This window comes from Cupressus sempervirens, chromosome 6 (assembly GCF_028749045.1).
Source record: "Cupressus sempervirens isolate cs-2001-9-10 chromosome 6, ASM2874904v1, whole genome shotgun sequence".
Classification (NCBI taxonomy): Eukaryota; Viridiplantae; Streptophyta; class Pinopsida; order Cupressales; family Cupressaceae; genus Cupressus; species Cupressus sempervirens.
The window spans coordinates 146,863,063-146,885,396 of record NC_143123.1 but is presented as its reverse complement, the minus strand read 5'-3'; the positions used below and the strand labels follow the sequence as shown (position 1 = coordinate 146,885,396).

At 35.9% G+C, this 22,334-nt stretch overlaps 1 pseudogene across 1 annotated transcript; it reads left to right on the top strand.

The window, feature by feature from the left end:
* The first annotated feature begins 2,858 nt into the window (after positions 1–2,858).
* Positions 2,859–5,584, top strand: LOC149551655 (pentatricopeptide repeat-containing protein At2g13600 pseudogene; annotated as a pseudogene). The gene is made up of 2 exons (XR_016352794.1): positions 2,859–3,154; positions 3,410–5,584. The product of XR_016352794.1 is annotated as a pentatricopeptide repeat-containing protein At2g13600 pseudogene (transcript).
* The last annotated feature ends 16,750 nt before the right edge of the window (positions 5,585–22,334 follow it).

Below are 22,334 nucleotides of genomic sequence, written 5' to 3'. Positions count from 1 at the left end.
GGTTCTACATCCATCCTTGCTAGATCTGCACTCATTTTCTTCAACAATGTTGGAAAGGGTGACCATCAGCATCAACAAAAGGATAGTTGAGCAGGTTTTAGAGACATCACTCATCATTAGGATTATTTCTCCATATAGGGGAAGCATCTCACCTATACCTCTACCATTATTTCTTCCAAAGGGGAGGAACAATATTCAACATTCCTGGATCAACTTCTACATCAGAGCAACTATCACTGATTGGCACTCTACATTGGGGGGGAGACTACCTTGTCTCTCTTCTTCTTCTCTCTTATGGGGGGGGACTTTGTCCTCTTATGGGGTGTTATCCTTCTCACACTTCTCTTTTGTATACACTTGATGTATGTTGTAATGGGGGGGTCTTGATTACTCCATCCATCCATGCATCTTGTCTTTTCATCTCTCTTTTTGGAGGAGGGTTTTTCCCATGAGGTTTTCCCTCTTTCTCCACTTTATGAGAGATTGCATTTCATTATGTACATGGGTACCTAACATGGCCTAGTAGTCGGGACCCATTATGCATTTCATCCTAGGTTATGTGAGCTTAAGTGCATTCCCCTAAGTTGTACTTAAGGGGGGGTGTTGGTGTAAATAAGTATTTACTATCTACACTTTACTTAAGTTTACTTAGGTTAATGCATTATTTAATTATTTATTAGTTGGTCACCTAGGAGTATGTGTACTCTTGTGAGTTGTCATGTTGACAACATAGGAGTTAGCACTCTAATTATGCACATGGTGTCTACAACATCTTTACACGTGAGACAATTTATCATACTTATCCTTTCATTGATGCACGCATATTCATGCACAATGGAGGACGTGTACTTAGTTGTCATGCTTATCTCCTAGTTCTTTCTAGAACCATTCTAGATGCATCTTAGAGGCCTTTATATATAGGCACTCCCAGTGTGTATGTACATTACATAATAGAGAGAATTCTCATTATTGTTATTCTAATCATATTGTTGGTCTACTATTGTGTTTGTGCTTGAGTTCCTTGATTTTGGGTGAATTTTTCCCTAAGGAAAATTCTTACATACACAAATCACAAGGCCTTACCCTAGGTAGAGCTTGATATGGGTAGAACTGAAAGACAAAACCTCACCTTCACAATAATCTCTAGAGTCAAATCCATCCAAGGACTTTGCATAGAGTATTCCTTCTCTTTTGAATGTTTTTGTAAGATGAAAAAAAGTCCATACAATATTATTAGAAAGATAGAAGAAGTATGTATACACTTGATCTCACATACAAACCAAATCTATGAAGCTACTTCTATAGAAAATAGTAAGTTTACATTCTAAAACTCCTCTTTTTCCGATTATTGGTATCTTTTTTGGCTTCCTAAGTAATTCATTACTCTTTTCTACAACTTGACACTTGTTGACTTCAAAGAAGGTGTTCTTAACAAAAAAACAAATGATCAAGACAATTTAAAGTATGTCAACTTACCTTTTCAATGCTTTTAATTACATTTTATATTTTATATTATATGCAAGTTTATGTGTCAATGCCTGAATATCAAATCTAAGCTAATAAACGCACACACAATGAAGGATTGCAAATCAAAATGAAATTTTTACCTTTCCTTACCATATGCAACGTGCCTCCATTGTCCTCCTAGTCTTGAGTATTCTTGATTTGTGAGCGCTCAGATTTTGATTAGCTCCCTTCTACAAGATTGCTTCAAGATGTCGGAGATTTATAAACTTCAATACTAGATCAAATGGAATGATCCTAAAATAACTAAATGATAAAGATGGATGATAATGCAAATGGGTTATGAAAATGGATAATTAATTGCTTAAGAAAGCTTCTAATGCTACTTCGAAATGCTACAACTGATTATGAATCTAGATCTCAAAATAAGGAGACAAAGGTTCCTTTTATAGACTTTGGATAGACCCTAGCCTAGGTGGCAACATCTAACGATGGAGAGATAATTAAGGACACACAGACGGATGAGATTTACTTGATTGAAGAGATGGAGGAAATTAAGGATTTAGTTGAGATATGAGAGGAAAAATAGGAAAAAGAAAGACACTTGACAGTTATCTCATCAAAACCTTTTTAAAGGACTCCAACCCTACAGAAAACTCCAAGGACAACTGCCTCATGAGCCCTTTGTTGACTACATGATATGGATTGACTGACTCCAAGTTAGTAAAGGAAGATGAACATAACTTAGTCTCCCAGAGACATGTCTCAGAGGTTGAGTTAATCAAGGCCACATCTCCTCTTTTAATCCCATAAAATGGGACACGTGGGTGAGGATAAATAGGATTTTTAATCATTAATTAAAATTAATTATTGGTGCAAGTATGAGGTGGCACATGACTTGGACTGCTTAAGTGGACTGAAAGACTTAGTCATTTGGGTGAGTAGATAATAAAGTAATTTAAATAAATTATTTAATAAAATCATTTGAAAGACTTAGAATAATGTGATTGAGTTAGGTGAATTAGTTTAATATATTAAATAATTTATTAATACTATTAGACGAATAATATTAATTGAATATAAAAATATTTAATTAATTATTAGCAAGTGAATTTTCTTAATAAATTGAATAATTTGTTGAAGTTAATAGAAGAAAAAGTATTAATTAAATATATAACATTTAATTAATTAAAGAAAAAGTGAATTAACTAAATAAATTAACAAATTATATATGTATTTAAATACAAAATAAATTATTTTAATCATTGTACATTTCAAACTAACTCTTCAATTAGAATGGGGTACGCAAAATAAAATATTAATATTATTCAATTTCAAAACAACTCAATTATACACTATCAAATTTAAATCCTACAACATAACCCTTGCACTTCTTTATGGTACAAGTGCTACTAGTCTAAATTTTGAGTAAATTTGAGGAGGAGAAAGGAGAAGAATTTGTTAATAATTGAAATACTTCTTTTTGGATAGGAGCGAACTTCAGAGCTCAAAATCTGAGCTTTGAAGGTTATCAGCAGCAGGTATTCATGGTGTAAAAGTGTAACCAAAGAGAGCTCTAACACTCGAAACAATTATATGATGACTGTAAACAAATAAAAGAAAGCGAGGCCAGAGATAAAAATGTCCACCAACGCTTTGGTGGCCGAAGCCTCCGATTTTCACCTTTTTGGTATTTATCTGAAGAACCCTCACAGAAATGCAAATTCTAAATCACATAAACAATGGAAACAAAATGGTTGCTTATTTTTCTGTATCTCGCCTAGCGATGCTGAGGACCGTTGTCACTGCCACTGGAACTGCAACCAACATATCTCTCTTTGAATTGAGAAAACTGTATAAACAGGGGTATTTGGAAGAAGCATTAAACATCTTATTTGTAAAACACATGGCCTGGCACTCATCCACGTATGTTTGCTTACTGCAGAGCTCTGTCGAGAACAGAGATGTGGCAGGAGTCAAACTAATCCAAGACAACCTCAATCAGAATGGATTTACTGGAGATAGAGTTTTGGGTAATACGCTTCTAAACATGTACATAAAATGCGGCACTATGCAGGATGCACGGAATGTGTTCGACGAAATGTCGGAACGAGATGTGTGCTCGTGGACTGTTATGATTGCAGCTTATGCAAGGCGAGGACATGGGTTTGAATCGTTAAGACTTTTTCAACAAATGCAGAGCAAGCAAATCAGGCCGAATGAGTTTGCTTTTAGCAGTGCTCTCTCTGCCTGTGCAAAGATGCGGGCTTTGGAAAAGGGTGTAGCGATCCACCAAGACATAATAAGGAGTGGGTTAGAGTATGATATGGCTCTGGCCAATGCCATCGTCGACATGTATGCAAAATGTGGCAGCACTGTTAAAGCGCGCGAATTGTTTGACAAAATGCCTCGACGAAATGTTGTTTCGTGGACTTTGATGATTACCACTTACGCAAGGCAAGGGCTTGCCAATGAGGCTTTGTCTATGTTTTGCCTGATGCAACGGGAAGGAATTAAACCCAATGATTTCACATTTGCTACTGCTCTTTCTGCGTGTGCCAAATTAGGATATCTGGAGCCAGGGGAGGAAATTCATGAGAAAATAGTTGGAAGAGGATTGCATTCTGACGCTTTTGTAATGAGCTCTCTTGTAGATATGTATGCAAAATGTGGGATGGTGGAAAAGGCTCAAATTTGTTTTGAGAAAATTTATCAACCAGACGTGGTCTCATGGAATGCAATGATTGCAGGCTATGCGCAGAATGGGTTTATTGATAAGGCACTGAAACTCTTTCAAGCAATGCCTCAAAGGGATGTCTTATCCTGGACAACTATGATTGTGGGCTATGTACAGAATGGGTTTGTTGATAAAGCCCTTGAACTCTTTGAAGAAACACCTCACAGAGATGTCTTCTCATGGACTGCAATGATTGCAGGACTTACTCAGAATGGCCATGGTACTAAAGCCATCAACTTGTTTGCACAAATGGTTTTGTCAGATGTGAAGCCAGATTCGAATACTTTTGCGAGTGTTCTTCCAGCATTGACCAGCTTGGCAGCTTTGGAGAAGGGGAGGGAGATCCATGAAAGAATAATTACAAATGGGTTCCAGTCAGATGTATTTGTGGTGAATGCTCTGATAGACATGTATGCCAAATGTGGAAGTATGCTTAAGTCATGGAGGTTATTTGAAAATATGCAATGGCGAGATTTGGCTTCATGGAATGCAATTATTGGAGCATATGCGATGCGTGGCTATGGCAAGAAAGCCGTTGAATTGTTTGAACATATGAAAAGCTCTGGCATGAACCCAGACCACATAACCTTTGTAAGCGTTTTGGCTGCTTGTAGTCATGCAGGCATGGTGGATGAGGGTTACGGGCACTTCAATAACATGACTGATTATTTTCACATCACACCCACAATGGAGCATTATAGCTGTATGGTTGATATTCTTGGTCGAGCTGGTCATCTGGATGAAGCAGAAGATTTCATCAACAAAATGCCTGTAAAACCCGATACTGCAGTCTGGATTTCATTGCTTGCAGCCTGTAGAATGCACAATAACGTAGAAATAGCAGGGCGCATAGCTGAATATATTTTTGAGTTAAACTCAAAAGATGCAGCACCTTATGTTCTGCTCTCAAATATATATGCTGCAGGTGGCAGGTGGGCTGACCTTAAAAACATTAGAAAAAAGATGGAAGACATGGGCATAAGGAAAACACCTGGATGCAGTTGGATCGAGGTTAATAAAAAAGAACATGGTTTCCTTGGAGGAGACGGGTAATATCTGTTGGCAGTGGGTCAGCGATATGGATTAATAATCTTAGTGGTTGTATCGAGTATTAATAGGTTAATAATCTTAGTGGTTGTACCGAGTATTAATAGGTTGATCTTTTAGTGTAATGACATCCCTACTTATTAACAAGTGATATCAAAACTTGGTCATAGGTTTGAATTCTCACAGGGCATGAAGAATAATGTTAGAAGGGAGATTGTTGGCAGAGGGTCAGTGTCCTCGCTGGATTCAAGACATGGCTCAATAACCTCCTAAGTCTTCTACAAATCTAGTAATTGTATCAATCATTAATAGATCAATCTTTTGATACAAGAATAACTCTAATTGTTAACAGTACCAACAAATAGGAAAGTTAATCTTTGTAAAATGAAGAAAATAAGAATTTATATCTGTCGAAACAAACTAAGTTAGTAGACAACTTTGCCATGAACTCTGTAACTGCCCTCTTGATTCAAGAATAATGGAAAAACTCCTTGGGATGGAAACCCTGGAGAAAATGAAGAAAATAAGAATTTATATCTGTCGAAACAAACTAAGTTAATAGACAACTTTGCCATGAACTCTGTAACTGCCCTCTTGATTCAAGAATAATGGAAAAACTCCTTGGGATGGAAACCCTGGAGAACAAGGCCAAGGTGACTGTTAATCAACATAAGTCCGCAAAGTTAAATGAACATGAATGGAGGTTGTTGTCTATCTTATATACAAAAGGGTAAAGGGATTTGGAGACCTGATAACAGAGAAAGTAGTAACCGAAAGGCATGGTGAATGGCAGCCAACCCAGGACTATTAAGGTAAGATTTGCATTTAACCCATTAAACACAACCCCAGAATCAGTTAGTTGAATTCTTTGGAACCTATGTGAAGATTGTGGCACTAAGTGTCCTCATGATGTCAATCATATCCCATTTCAAGGGTGTACACTTTCACTACTTACATTATCATTTGCGCGAATAAAAATTAATGCATGAAGTTATGACAGGCACAGATATGTTGTCTACCTCAAATCGACATCAAGATGATGGTATGGTTTTCAGATTTTATCTAAATTTCCGCAGTGTGTTGCTTGGAGATCTAGGTAACCTGGTTTTGCATTGGAAAAATTTAAGACAGTAGAACATATGTTAAGGGTTATATATTTATTGGAGGAGGACAGAATCTTCAAGTATTTTTGCTGGATGATGATCCATTTCTGAAATTCGTGTAGCAAACTTCTAAAATTAAGACTTCGGATTCTTCATTGGGTATTGCATGAGGCATATAACTCAATTGGCATTCTTGGTAAGGGATTACTTCAACAAAGTTAAATAATCTTAAATATGGTACTTTCTCAACAATAGTTACTAAACTTGAATCTTCCTTCCTATTTTCGAGGTGAACCACTTTATATGAGACCTCTATAACATATTAAAATGGATGAGAATATTTTATTTTATTGAGAAAAGAAATTTAAATTTAGATGAAACATATTAAGATATTGATGAAAATATTTGAGATAAACAATTTTTTAGAAAAATACATTATTATCTAAATTTCATTAATTGTCAGTTTCAATTTTCAATTATACAGCAGCAAACTTCATTTCAATTATAATTATAGATCAAAATTCATATTTAAATTAGTCACCTAAACATTATTAAATCAATCCACTCTTATTGACAATAAAGCAGTATGAAATAGTATACATTTAGCATTAATGAGTAATGATTTGAAAATATTTCAACATCTCTTATTAATGTGTAATTGAATTTACAACACATTCATTTATTGTAATAGAGAATTTACTATATATATATATCATAATGACAATTCCCTCTTTATGATAAGTTCTTCAAAATACATTTTCGCCAAAACTTAACCAATTCTCCATCATCAATAATATCCATTTTTGCCAATCCAACAAGCAATCATTGTCACAAAACATTATTGACACATTTAGTGATATACCACTCTCACAACCATATTGTTTCACTTATTGTTTGAGCAAGTTATGTGTGTTTTGCCTTTATGGTTAATTTCGAAATACTAATCTACTTGTTAGAAGACTATAAGATTAATGAAACTCCCAACATGAAGATATAATTTAAAATAAACCTCTTATCATCAAGGTCTCCTACATAACTTGAATCTATGTAGCCATGAAGATGCATTCACCTCTCTTAAATTTAAGTCCAAAATCTAAGACCTATCCTTACATTTTGCAAGATAGACTTTGTAGTTTTCATGTGTGTTAGAGCATAATAGTTTTTAGAGGTTACACGTTTCGCTTAAAGTGGTTCTATGAATATTCATAAGGCTCTAATATTTGTTTATCCCTATAATGTAAAGTGAGATGTGGGTTATATAATTTAACTTTATAAATAATTAAATAAATGATCTATTAATATTAAAGTTATAAGGTGAAATACTTTTGCTTTTAAGATAGATATTACATCTTGAATATCATACTTACACATTATTGAATATGTGGAGACATTCAATATAGATGAGATGTATATTTATATTAGCATTAAATATACAAGGGGAGCATTATAGGAAGAAGGAAGGAAAGAAAGAAAGAAAAAAAAAGTGGTAATGAACAACTTTCCATCATGTTTCTTGTATAAAAAATTGTAAGTTGGTTCATTTATTAATATTATTCTATGAAGTTCTTTTATCAAAATATTATTTTCCATGCATATAATATTTATACACTTTGCAATTGTCATTGTATTTTTTCCTATTATATATGTAATAATTAGTAACGTAAGATCCTAATTTTTGTCATGATATTAGATCTTAACAAAAGAATACTAATTATTTTGGAGGCTGATATTTCTTTCATAATTCAATAAATTTTTTGAACTTACCCATTTACTTACATTTTATTTATATGCTTAATCATTGAGTGTATTGATTTGTTACTCCATTTTCAAAATTCATATTTCAAAATTCTTTTAGCCTATCCAATTTCATTGCCCAAATAATCTTAGGCATCCAATTATTATTCTTTGTTTTACCTAGAAGCATGAGACTCCAAACAAAGGTCATTTGGTCTAGGTTCCTGCTAGAGTTATTCATTTACCCAAAAAATTCAAGGGCCTTCTTCCTACAACTGTGCATGCAATATGCTACAAGAATAGTAAATATCCTAATGGGAGCAATGGCATACTTCAACCAAATTCATTTCTAAGCTTTTTGACAATTCAAATATGTTGGTATTGCATCAAACTATTTGTAGTTAAGTGAAGTTTAGTTGGACTCTAGTTAATAGTATTTCAATACACTTAGTCTAATAAAAGAGTTTTAATATTGTTTTCCCATTCAAACAAAATTCTCATTTTCAAGTAGAACCAACCAATCCATGATACTCATATCTAAATGTGATAGGCAAAAGATTCTTAGCAATTCAACTTACCACTCATTCCTTTCAATATCCCAACAATCCTAATAGAAAAATTGCCTAAAATGTCATACTTTCTTATTTACACATTGATATGTTGAAGAGTGATGACACTTAAAACTAATCCTCTCTACATATGCAACATCTTAATTAACCAATATTTATGATATTATTGATGGTATGTGGAAGTAAAGTGATACGAGAAAGTAGAGTGAATAGAGTGAATAGAGTGACATAATGAAATTGATACAAAAAGGTCTTGTAGTGCCTACCCCTAGTTTTTTTTGTTTGTTATATTGATGAGTTTTTTTAGGCCAGCTTTCATGGTTATGTGATTTAATTTAGTGGTGCTTGGTTACCTGATTTGGCTAATACTATTTACATGTTTGGATTATATATTTGATGAGCTACTTTATACTCAATATTTTATGTGTTCATGGTTATCTTTTTTATAATGATACTTTTTATACTTCATATGGTGATTTTAGTTGTTTTCATGATGACAATTATATGGATGATTTAATAGTGGTTTTATGGTTACTTACTCCATACTTACATGTGTATGGTGTACATGCATATTTTACTTTATGTTTGACATATCACATGTGGTTGAGGGAGGGAGTCGTAGTCACCTACTAGTCGAGATCTACACGATTTACCACTCTGCGCCATTACATGTTTAGTTTAGATATATATGCATATGTACATGTTTGGCTTTTATGCAAATTGCAAGTATTGAGCATCGCCTCCCTGAATTGCCAAGATGATTGTGCCCTATCACAATATCTCAATGGTAAAAGATGGGAGGTAAATCTCAAGTCCAAATCCTAAACCCGAGCAAATTTTCCTAAGATAGAGGACAAGTATTTGATTTATTTACCTTTCTAAATTTGTCAAAGTGATGTGAATTTGAGATTTTAACCTTTGAGTTTGATTCGTACTTTCTCTTTTAGACGAGTTTTTGAAGGGTTTGATCAATACAGATCCACAAAGCCCTCGAACACCTTCATGTAAAAAAAACATATCACAGAAGAAAAAGACGAGAGGAGGCAAGGGTTTTGCTCTTAAATTTATGCAAAAAGTATTCTCAGAAAAAGAAAAGATGTAAGATAATTACAAAAGATCAATCCTTATAAAAGGAGATCGAAACTCGAAGGGGTAACCTAAAAAGTTACAAAGGGTAACCTAAAAGGTAAAATCTATTTAATAATTACTAATTAATTATTAAATAGAGTTGCAAAAGGTGCATAAAATAAAATCTTAAGAAGGGAATAAAGTGAATTTAATAAATGAAATTAAATTAACCATGTACTCTAACACCCCCCTTAAGATGAACATCAATGCAACTACAAACAATGCAGAAAGAGCAAGGAAACTACAATGCAATGCTGAAAGAAAACTTGGGTCCCAACAACAAGGCTAGATGAGGCACCCAATCACAAAAAAATCTCTATGAAATAGAGAAATAGAGAAAACCCTGTGGGAAAAACTCTACTCCAAAAAGAGATAGCAAAAAAAAAATGAAGGACTCATCACTGAGACCCCCCAAGGACAACTCCCTTCACCCCAAGCATAGAGCACAATTGAAGATACCACTGGGATGCAAAAGGTTTAGTGAAGATGTTTGCAACCTGCTCAATAGTAGGAATGTACTCCAACCTCAAGGCACCATCCTAAATGAGATGCCTAATGAATTGCATGTGAAGCTCGATGTGTTTGGTCTACTAATTCTCAACTAGGTTGTGTGAGATGTGTATAGCACTTTGATTGTCACACCACAGAAAGGTGGGACTATCAGGAGAAAATCCAATCTCTATCATCAACTGTTTTAGGAGGGGTGGACCTGTAATGTCCCTATTTTTGGAGGAGTTAATTATTAACTTAATAAAGTGATATATTTTATAAAGTCATTAAATAAAACAATCTTCTAGAGGTTGCTAGAAGAAGCGGAGAAAAAATTAAAAAGGAAATTGACCTATCAAGAAAAAAAGAATAAATAGGCATTGAGGGCTCATTGCCTATCATGGAGATCTATTATTGATTTTTTCTTATGTGCGTTGTGGAGCCTAGGGTTTTTGCAAGTAGTCACAATTGGCCATTGAGAACGAAAACTCTCAATTGGTACGCAATTTTGAGGGTGTGAAAGATCACCTGAATTATTGCAGTCGTGGGAAGGATATTTCAGTCCTTTCACTTGTGCTTAATTGTTGGTTTGGAGTTTCAGTTGGAGTTGCACTTTCATCATATCATCTTCAGCATTTAGTCTCCACCATTTGATCAATCCAAGTTCTTCATTTCAATTTGTAGTTGCAACAAGTTCTCAATTGTATACAGAGAGTTAGGGTTTCTCTGTAATGTGCCATGTCATAATGTTTTGGTGCTGAAAATTGCCATATCATTTGTAAAAACATTTGGTTTCATTGAATGAATACATTGGCACTATTATTTCTTTTATTCAGCAATATACTTTCAGCAGTGTATTAAATTTAGAGTTTTTTAGTGGCTTGTTGGTAAGGGTCATTACAGTGGTATCAGAGCGGTTTCCTACCAGCCTGATACGGTTACCCAGCCACCATTTAATTTAGTTTACAAAAGAACCAACATTACTGAGAATATGGCTGAGAGACATTCTCAAAGCCCATCCAGAAGTGTGCGAGATGATGAGACTTTATAGCAACAAGAGAGGCTTCTACAGTCAATAGAGGCAAGTACACTGGAAATGATGGTTATGATGCAACATTTGATTGGGGAAAATAGGAGAAATAATCATAATAGTGACCAAGATGACAGGAGCATAGCAGGATCACAACATAGGACATGGTCTGGAACAGCTGACAAACCCACACGTCCTACATTTAGAGAAGAAACTCCAGCACGCACACCTGATGCTATGGTAACATATATTATAGATGAACTCTGACAAGTGAGGAATGAGTGGGATTCATTACTAGAATATGTACAGGATAGATGGACATTTGATAGGTACCTGAACTATAGAGCTGTCAGGCAGAAGCAAGTAGATAAACACAGTGAGTTGCAACAGGTCACCAACAAGTTGGTATTACCCACATTTGATGGCAATGGAAAAATGACTGCTCATGCTTGGATTCATAAGGTGGATACTTTCCTATCTCTGAAGACTATGACAGAATTTGAAGCACTCAAGTATGCCACTTTACACTTAGATGGGGCAGCACATGATTGGTGGACACATGGCATGATCACATTGCAACACAATCAGGTAACCACTTATCAGGAGTTTGTGGATAGATTTATAGAAAGGTTTGATAAAAAAAATCCTGAAGTTTATTTCCAGGAGTTAGCTCAGTCGAGACAGTCAGGAGGCTTAGAACAATTTATCAATGACTTCTAGAAGCTTGCAGTGATGGTGCCTGACATTTCAGAAAGGAGGCTAATCATTTTATTCACAGAGTGATTAACTGAACCACTCAAGGGGTGGGTAAAGGCCTTTGATCCTCCTACATTACAGGAAGCCATGAAGGAAGCCCGCAGTAAGAAACTTGCAGCTCTAGCAAATCGGTTTAGTTCAAAGGGTTCTTCATCATTTAGAGATAACAAAGGGGAATTTAGCAAGGGTAAAGAGAAGGTTAATGACTCAAAAGGCAAGCCAGCTGCATCTTGGGATGAGGAAATGCTTAATGACCTACGTAGGAAGAAGCTATGCTTCTTTTGCAAAGGTCCCTATGAGTTTGGTCATGATTTTCCTATGAGGCCTAAGGGGAAGGCTAACTAGGTGATGTGGGCTTATTACAAAGGTTCAGGTTCAAACATCTCATAGCACCATGATGAGGATCCTGATGAGGCAGAGGGTGATCAAGAGGTAGATAGTGCTGAGAAAAAAGAGGCTCCAGAGATACATTTACTAGAGGCACATTTGTCTAGTATTCAAAGAGAGGGATCTTTCAAATTTCAGGGAGTCTTGGTAGGACATAAGGTTATTACTCTGTTGGATACAGGTGCCACGCATAATTTCATTGATGCATGATTTGTGGAGAGGCGTGGACTCATTACTAAGGAGTTTGAGGGATTGAGAGTCAAGGTAGTCGATGGATATACTCTTCGTTGTGATAGGATGGTTCGAGATTTACCTTTGCACCTAAACAACTATGAGTTTAAGGCAGAATATCATGTGGTCAACATGGATGACATGGACATAGTACTTGGGATGCAGTGGCTACATTCTTTGAAGGAGGTTATCTTGAGATTGGAGGATATGGAGATACGATCCGTGGTGAATGGCAGGACTCATGTGCTGAAGGCTATCCATAATGGTGATGTCAAGACTATCTCATTTAGGCGATTGGAGAGATTAGCCAGGCATAATAATATAGAGTGGGCAGCAATATGCGCCTTGATGCCTACCCAAGAGGAGCAACATAAGACTAAATATCATCTAGATATTCAAAAATTGAGAATCTAGTATGAGAAGGTATTCAATGAGATTCCACCAGGCAGGCCACCAGACAAAGGTATAGAGCACATTATCGAGCTGGAGGAAGATGTTAAGCCTATCATGATTACACCATAATGGCACCCAAAATAACTCAAAGATGAGATCAAGAGGAACATCAAGGAGTTGCTAGCAATGGGACACATCAGACCAACTAAGTCACCTTTTGCATCATCTTTTGTTTTGGTAAAAAAGAAGGATGGAACTCTACGAATGTGTATTGAGTATAGGGTGTTGAATAAGAGAACTATAAAGAACATGTATCCCATCCCACGCATCGATGAGCTGATAGATGAATTGCATGGGGCTTGTTATTTCACAAAAAATGATTTGAGATCAGGCTATCACCACATCAAAGTTCGAGAGCAGGATATTGAAAAAACTACTTTCAAATGTCATTACGGGCATTTTGAGTTTGTAGTCATGCCTTTTGGTTTGACTAATGCACCTGCCACTTTTCAGTCCACTACGAACAAGGTCTTCCACCATATGTTGAGGAAATTTGTGTTGGTATTCTTCGATGATATTTTGATCTATAGCAGGACATGGCAGGAACATTTAGAGCACTTGGAGACAGTATTGAGCATTTTACAAAGGGAGTCCTTGTATGCCAAGGAGTCAAAATGTGATTTGGGGATGACAGAACTGTTGTATCTTGGACACATCATTAGTGCAGAAGGATTGCGAATGGATCTTGAAAAGATTCACGCTATTGTTGATTGGCCACCACCAGAGAACCTTACACAGTTAAGGGGGTTCCTTGGTCTATGTGGATTCTATCGCAAGTTTGTCAATGGCTACTCATGACATGCAGCACCCATGACAGATTTGTTGAAGAAAGGGGGATTTGTGTGGACTCAGAAGGCACAAGACTATTTTATGTGGTTCAAGAAAATAATGACTACATGACCAGTATTAGCATTCCTTGATTTCACGAAGCCATTTGAGCTTCAATATGATGCTTCTGGAGAGGGAGTTGGTGTTGTACTCATGCAAGAAAAGCATCCTATATCTTATGAGAGCAGGAAACTTAGAGGACCTAAGAGATCATTTAGCATATATGATAAGGAGATGTTGGCCATCATGCATGCCTTGGCCAAATTCAGACAATATCTTGTGGGCAGCAAATTTTGTATTAAAACTGATCATAATAGTTTGAGGCACTTTTTGGGACAACGAGACCTGAATGATCGTCAGCAAAAGTGGGTGAGTAAGTTACACGCATATGATTTTGATATCACATATGTTAAGCGGGCAACCCCAGGACAACCTCGCTGGTGAGGACCCCGGACACATGGTAGCGACAAACTGCACGGATAGACCTACGTCACCTTTCGTTAAGGGCCCACTCTAGGGACATCACAGCCCACCACGCTTCACGCATCTCGACCTCGAGACCTCCGGCTCTGATACCAAGTTAGTAACCATTGCACCAAAAGCCTGGACTATTAGTAAATGGAACCTCCCCGTGTTAATGGGGCAACCCTAGGACAGCCTCACTGGCGAGGACCCCAGACACGTGGTAGTGACAAACTGCACGGATAGACCTACGTCACCTTCCGTTAGGGGCCCACTTTGGGGACATCACAGCCCACCACGCTCTACGGGTCTCGACCTCAAGACCTCTAGCTCTGATACCAAGTTAGTAACTGTTGCACCAAAAGCTCAGACTATTAGTAAACGGCACCTCCCCGCATTAAGGGGGCAACCCCAGGACAGCCTCACTAGTGAGGACCCCAGACACATGGTAGCGACAAACCGCACGGACAGACCTACGTCACCTTCCGTTAGGGGCCCACTCTGGGGACATCACATGAAGCTACAAAATTTCCTGACTAGCCAATACAACTACCTTGTATTCTGCCTCTGTAGATGATAATGTGTGAGCATGTTGCTTCTTACAAGACCATGTGATATGACCAAAACCAAGACAAAATACAAAACCACAAGTAGACTTGCAACCATCAATATCATCAACCCAATCTGAATATGTGAAACCAACAATGTGAGGATCCCCTGATGTGTAGTGAATACCATAACATGTTGTACCTCTAATATACCTCAAGATATGTTTGGATGCTTGCCAATGAATCTCATAAGGATCATGAGAGAATTGAGAAATAAATCCAACTGCAAAGTAAATATTAGGCCATGTGTGTGTTAGGTACAACAAAGTACCCACAAGTTGTTTGTATAGAGTGGAATTCACTATAGGAGCAGAGAAAGTGGTAGATAAAACAACACCTGAATGAAAAGGCATAGGGGTAGGCTTGCAATAAAGCATGCCAAATATCTAAAGCATATCAAGAGCATACTTCTATTGGAGTATGGCTATCCCATCTGAAGACTGAACAACTTATAGGCCCAAAAAATAGTGTAAAAGTCCAAGATCTGTCCTCTCAAATTGTTCTCTCAATGCTTGTTGAACACCTTGTATCATGGAGACTGAGCTTCCTATGATGATGAGGTCATCAACATAAAGCACAAGTATCAATAAGTCAGCCCCATGACGTTGAATATAAATTGTAGGATAGGAATGACACTGAGTGAACTGTGAAGCAAGCAAGAAGGAATCCATCTTCTCATACCAAGCCTGGGCTTGTTTGAGATCATATAAAGACCTTTAAAGCCGACATACCAATGAAGAGTCCTGCACAAAACCATGAAGCTACTCCATATAGATGCCCTCATGAAGGTCTCCATGTAGAAAAACACTCTTCATGTCCATCTGAAAAATTGTCCATCCCTGTGAAGTTGCTAAAGAGAGTACAAGGTGAATAGAATTCATCTTGGCAACAAGGGAAAATGTCTCAGAGTAATCAATACCCTTAACCTATGAAAAGCCCTTTGCAACAAGACGTGCCTTGTACCTATCAATAGAACCATCTGCAGCATACTTGGTATGGTACACCCAATGGCACCAAACCAACTTTCTTCCTTTCAAAAGAGGACAAAGATCCTATGTGTGGTTCTTCATCAAAGAAGAGTACTCCTCATTCATGGCCCTATCCCACTCTGATTGTCATATCGCTTGTGAAAAACTCTAAGGATCATCTAAAATGACATGACTCAAAAGGCTACTACTAGCAGTTTGAGCACAAGTGCGACGAGCATATGTAGGATCACCTGCCAAAGGTCCAGTTGTATCAACAATATCACAAGCCCACTTGAGTACTCACGAAACATCTGGTAGAGGTGGTGAAGAGGGATCAATATCAAGATCTTCCTCAAAGAATGCATAATCTTGTAGAGGAGTAGAGGAAGTACCAAATAGTGAGGACGAAGTTGGAGATGGAGGATTCATTGGAGGATAATGCTCATCAAAATGAACATCTCGTTGAAACAAGACATCTTTGGAATCAAGATCAAACAACCTATATGCCTTCACATCCTCACAGTAGCCAAAAAAAATGAGTGGTCATCTCTTCTTCTCCATTTCTTTCCATTGAGCATCTAGGATAAATGCCCAAGCCTCACTACTAAAAATGCGGAAATTAGAAACATCGGGCTTGACATGAGTCCAAACCTCCTCAAGAGTCAAGTGTTGCAATGCCTTATGAGGTGTCTAATTCTGAATATAGTTGGCACAATTGATAGCCTTAGCCCAAAATGAAGAACTTATAGCATGAGACTGTATCATGCAATTGGCCATCTCCCATAATGTCCTATTCTTTCTCTCTACAACCCCATTCTACTGAGGTGTATAGGAAACAGAGAAATGATTTTGTAAACCATGCTCAGTGCAAAAATCTCTAAAAGACTAATTCACATATTCCCCCCCATTTTTAGTGTGTATACGCCAGACTAAAAGACTAGACTACTTCTCCCCAAATGTCTTAAAATTTTGAAATGAATCAAAGACATCAAACTTGTACTTCAAAAAGTACACCCATGTGTGTCTAGAGAAGTCATCTATAAAGGTGAGCACATATCGAGCACCTGAAAAAGATGGAGTGGGAAATGACATAAGATCATTGTGTATCAACTTCAATGGTGCCTTAGCACATGTGGATCATCAGAAAAGGATATTTATGATGTTTGCCAAGTGCACAAACTTGGCATACACCATCAGTACAAGATATCTGAGGTAACCCAATCACTAGCTCCTATGTACTCATTTGTTGTAGATATTTGTAGTTCGCATGGCCTCCTCTAATACCTCAAGACATTTCCAACACCTGAAAACTGGATGTCCTTCCTTGCCACAAAACTACAAGGTTCACCTATGTACTTCTTAGTCTTGGAGGAAGACTCACCATACTTAGAAGTATTACCCTTCTGAGAGGGCTTCCAAGCATCTAATTCGGGAGAAGGCATGGAGGAACTCTCACTACTCATTGAATCTAACTTATGCTTTAGTTTCTACTTCAGCTTTTTTGTAGATGTCTAAGCTACCAATGCCTTCTTCTTAGAACTAGTCATAGTATCCAACTGTGTAAGCTTTAACTGCTCTCTAGTCAAGCGATCACAAAAGACCTCAAAAGTAGGCATAGAAAATCTATTCCCCAAAGCATCTTTGGTGGAATAGAATGTGGAATAAAATATCTAAAAATTCCTTTGAAGCTTAGAGAGAATCAAATAAATGCACTCAACATCAATCTTTGTCTTTCCACAACCCAACAACATGGATCTTTGTTGATTAAACTTCATCAAGAACTCATCAATAGTCGGAAAGGAATCTAGCACAAGTGAGGTAAGCTCTTATCTAAAGTTCCCTAAACTCATTCACGGTACCAAAAAAACCATGAAGCTCGGTCCACATTGCTAGAGGAGTGTTGCATCTATCCAAATGAAACTATAGGCTATCTGATACCTATAATGCAATCAATCTGATTACCTCATCCATTTTGTTTCGATGTTTCATGATCTCATAAGGCCTCTAAAAAAAAGGTTGCACGACATCTAAATATGACCACAACCCTTTTGACCAAAGAAGTCGAGTCATCGAGGTCTTCCAAGTGTGGTAATTGTGAAGGGTCAAGAGTTCTAAAGAAGAAGTGGTCTCAGCCATTGTTTTAGAAAGGGTTTTTCAAGTTTTCTAATATACTAATATAATAATAGAAAATAATATAAAAATGCCCCCCACAATGCAATAAACCAAACCCCAACTTACAAAGAGATTGCATAAATGAGAGAAGAGAAAAAAGCTTCAAATATGAATCACAAATACCTAGTATAAAATTTTGGTGAAATGATGGAGTATCTGGAAAGTGCTTGAGAAAATTGAGCTATAATGAATAAGTTATGCCTTTGGAAGATGGAAGTCATCAATAGACTTCAAGCACCAAAACAGGTATCAATCTGGGAAAAAAAATTCCAAAAATTTCTACTCCATTATCTTCGTCTTGGAACTAGCTTTTTGGTGCTTTTTTTGGATAAAAAAAAGACCCCCATATGCTCAAGATATCTCAAAAAAACAGGGCCCCTAGAAATGCTTGAAAAAGAATTTATTTTAAAAAAATCAAAAAAATCAAAAAACACCATCGCTTGGGCGAAGCGGTGATTTGGTTGAGCTGTCGGTAGAGGTGGTGGGCTAGAGCGGCAGGCGAGCCAAAGGTGGCAGGCCAAAGCGGCAAGGTGAGCTAAAGGTGGCAGGCCAGAGCGGCAAGGTGAGCTAAAGGTGGCAGGCTGGTGGCGATAGGAGTTCTGGTAGCTGCAAAAGGTGACTAGCGTTGGGATTTTTGATAGTACCAGGATTTTTGATGGCACTCGCAATCTAGCTTTGCAGCCCGAAATCTAGCACTGCAACTCGAAATCTAATTTTGTGTGCCTAAAAATAGCTTCGCAGAGTAGTAAATGACTCTATGGGTCAATTTTCTTTTTTTTTTAATTTTTTAATTTTTTAAAAGATCACCTCGAGACACGTACAGGAGGTCATACGACCTTCTGAAAAAAAAAGTTTGCCTCCCAGATCAACATTGTCCAAAATGGACAAACTTTATATGGAAACAAGGGTTTTGATGCCTTTTGGATCCATCCATGAAGTCCGTTTGGCCTCAAACTGCTCTAAAAATCAATGACTCCCTTGATTGCACAAGAAATACCCAAAAATTCTAAATCTATTTTGTCAAACCCTCACTCTCTTTTTTCTCCAAATAATGAGCAAGCTATAGCAAATCTGGCTCTAATACCATGAAGGACTTGATCAATACAAATCCACAAAACCCTCAAACACCCGCATGTAAAAAAACCTATCACAGAAAAAAAAGATGAGAGGAAGCAAGGGTTTTGCTCTGAAAATTATGCAAAATGTATTCTCAGAAAAAGAAAAGATGTAAGATAATTACGAAAGATCAATCCTTATAAAAGGAGATCGAAACCCAAAAGGGTAACCTAAAAAGTTACAAAGGGTAACCTAAAAGGTAGAAGTTGTTTAATAATTACTAAATAATTATTAATTATTAAATAGACATGCAAAAGGTGCATAAAGTAAAATCTTAAGAAGGGAATAAAGCGAGTTTAATAAATTAAATTAAATTAACACTTTACTCTAATAGTTGTCTTATTGATTTTGTGGGTAAGCTATGATTTTTTAATATAATTAAATCAACTAAAGAGGTTATTAAATGATTTAATTAAATGAAATTTTTTATAAAGAAAATATGAATTCTATAATATTTAATTAATTAAGAAATTAATTAAATGGAAGAGATAAATTAAAAGACTAAATTTGGCATCATTATATTTATCTAATTTAATGATAATAGATTTAGAAGTTGTATTTAAATATTGGACTCTAAATATTATTATTAGTTAAATAATAAATATGTTTTCTAAAAATGTCTTACTTATTAAAAACAAAGTGAGAATAATTTAAATAAGGTTTGTTCTAATTAAAGGCAAAAAGTGTGCACAAGGGAATTAAATAAATTAAAACAATAAAATTTTACTTTAAGGAGAGGCCTTTGCATGTTCATAAACTGGAAACCCTAGGTAGGGTTAGACTCTTTATTAAGAGATTCGAGCTCATTTCTACAAACACAAGTCTGGAGGAGCAATTCTAAAATTGAAAGATGAGACTTTTCTAAAGGTTCTTGATAGCGAGACTTTTGCAAGCACAAAGTAATCACCAGGTTTATAGCATCAAATTGAGGTAGGGTTTAGATTAAGATAAGGTTTTGTAGAACCATCGTAGGAAATTTCTCAAAAACTCTTGTATTCTTTGTGTTTGTGATATCTTTAGTGCTTATTGAAAATGTATTAGAAATTGAAACTCTTGTTCAAAAAATGATTTTTCTTCATTGTTAAATTATCTAGAAAAATGAAATTGAAGCCCTCATTAGAAAACTTAAATTTAAGGAAGAAATTTGTGGGTAGGGTTTGAAAACTGAGAAGAGATTATTGTTTAAAAATTTGATTGGTTGAACGTATTTTTCCCTATCAAAATTAGGTTGAGAAAGTTATTTTTATTATTATAAATTATTACCAAAGTAATAAAATTATTACTATGGTAATAGTGTTTATTTTTGTATGGGCCAAGCCTTCCGCATGATAGACATGTTGACAATTCAACTATATTGATATTACATCAAACTGTTTGTAGATAATTGAAGTTTACCTAGAGTCTAGCTAATAATAGTCTAATACACTTGGCCTAATAAAATAATTATCATGGTGTGTTTCCATGCAAACAAAATTCTCATTTTCAACTAGAATTGACCCGTCCATACTACTCATATCCAAATATGATAGGTAAAATAGCCTTAGCACTATAACTTACCACTTGTTCATTTCAATATCCTTGTAATCTTGATAGAAAATTTTCCTAAAATGTCATACTTTCTTATATACATATTGATGTGTTGGCAAATGGTGATACTGAAAACCAATCTTCTCAGCATACCAAACATCTTAATGAACCAAATTTATAATATTATTGATGGTGCATAGAAGTAAAGTGATATGATAGAGTAGAGAATACAATTAAATAGAGTGACATAATGAAATTGATACAAAAAGGTCTCATGTTTGTATGTTAGTGTAACTTTATAGAGTTAGCCGAAGAGTTGTATACACCATAAAAGTATGGATGAACTAGGCGACTCAATTTCCCTTTAAGCGCCATGATTCCCTCTACATTGAGTTTACGACAAAATGATAAAGCGCCAAAAGAAAAAAAATGGCAAGTAGAAGAATATATTTCTTTTGGTGTGAAAAGTGTCTCTATTTATTTAATTATTTATTAGTCTTTTTGTGTACTCCAAGATTTAGAGAAAAACAATAAGAAAATATGCATAAAATAAAATTCTTATTTTATACCTAGTTGCTTACCTTTGGTAGATAAAAAGAGTGAAACCAAATGATAAGAAAGGGAAAAACTTCCTTGTAAAAAATATTGTTGATGTTGTAGTTGATGAAATATCAACCCCACAACACCCAAGAATCACCTACATGTAAACACCTATCACTAAAAGAGAGAAGCAAAAGCTATGGAGGTTGAAATTCCCAGATCCACAGATGAAACATTCTTAATGAACAAAAAGAGAGATTGATATTAACAAAAGTGAATGAATTATTACAAAGAGATCAATCCTTGTAAAGGAGATCAAACCCTAAAAGGTAAAACCTAGGTTGCATGATAGCAATTAATTATTATATACCCAAAGTTTAGCTTAAGTAAACTAGAGCTAATAAGTGATCTAATAATTAAATCAATATGATTTAATTAATAAGAAAATAATTTATTACTCAACACCCCTCCTTAAGATAGACTTGGGGAGTAGCTAAAAATCTAGAAACTACTACTGAAAGTAAATTTGGGTCCTAGCAACAAAGCTTGATGAATTAGCCAAGCACAACCAAGTCTCTGAAAAGAGGAGAAATAGAGAAAACCACATGGGAAAAATCCTGCTCCAAAAAGAGATGAAAATAATATTGAAAAGAACTAGTGAAGGATTGAAGAAGCCACCAAAATAAGGAATGTCCTAGAAGATAGGAACAAAAGAGATGATCATGTAGAACACTAATCAAGCATGTAGAGCTTGCAAAGCTCAATCAAAAGTAATTGTTGATCTAATGAACCTCCACTGAAATAGAAACTAACTAAGTAGAGAAGATTGTAATCAACATCAAATTAGGAGGCACACAAAGGTCAACAACTAAACTTGAAGATACCAATGACATGAAACACCAAAGCCTAAAGAGGTGATCAATTGAACATGGAAGGCTGCAACCAAAGTAGGAATGAAAAGAAGAGTGTATATATGGTAAATGAT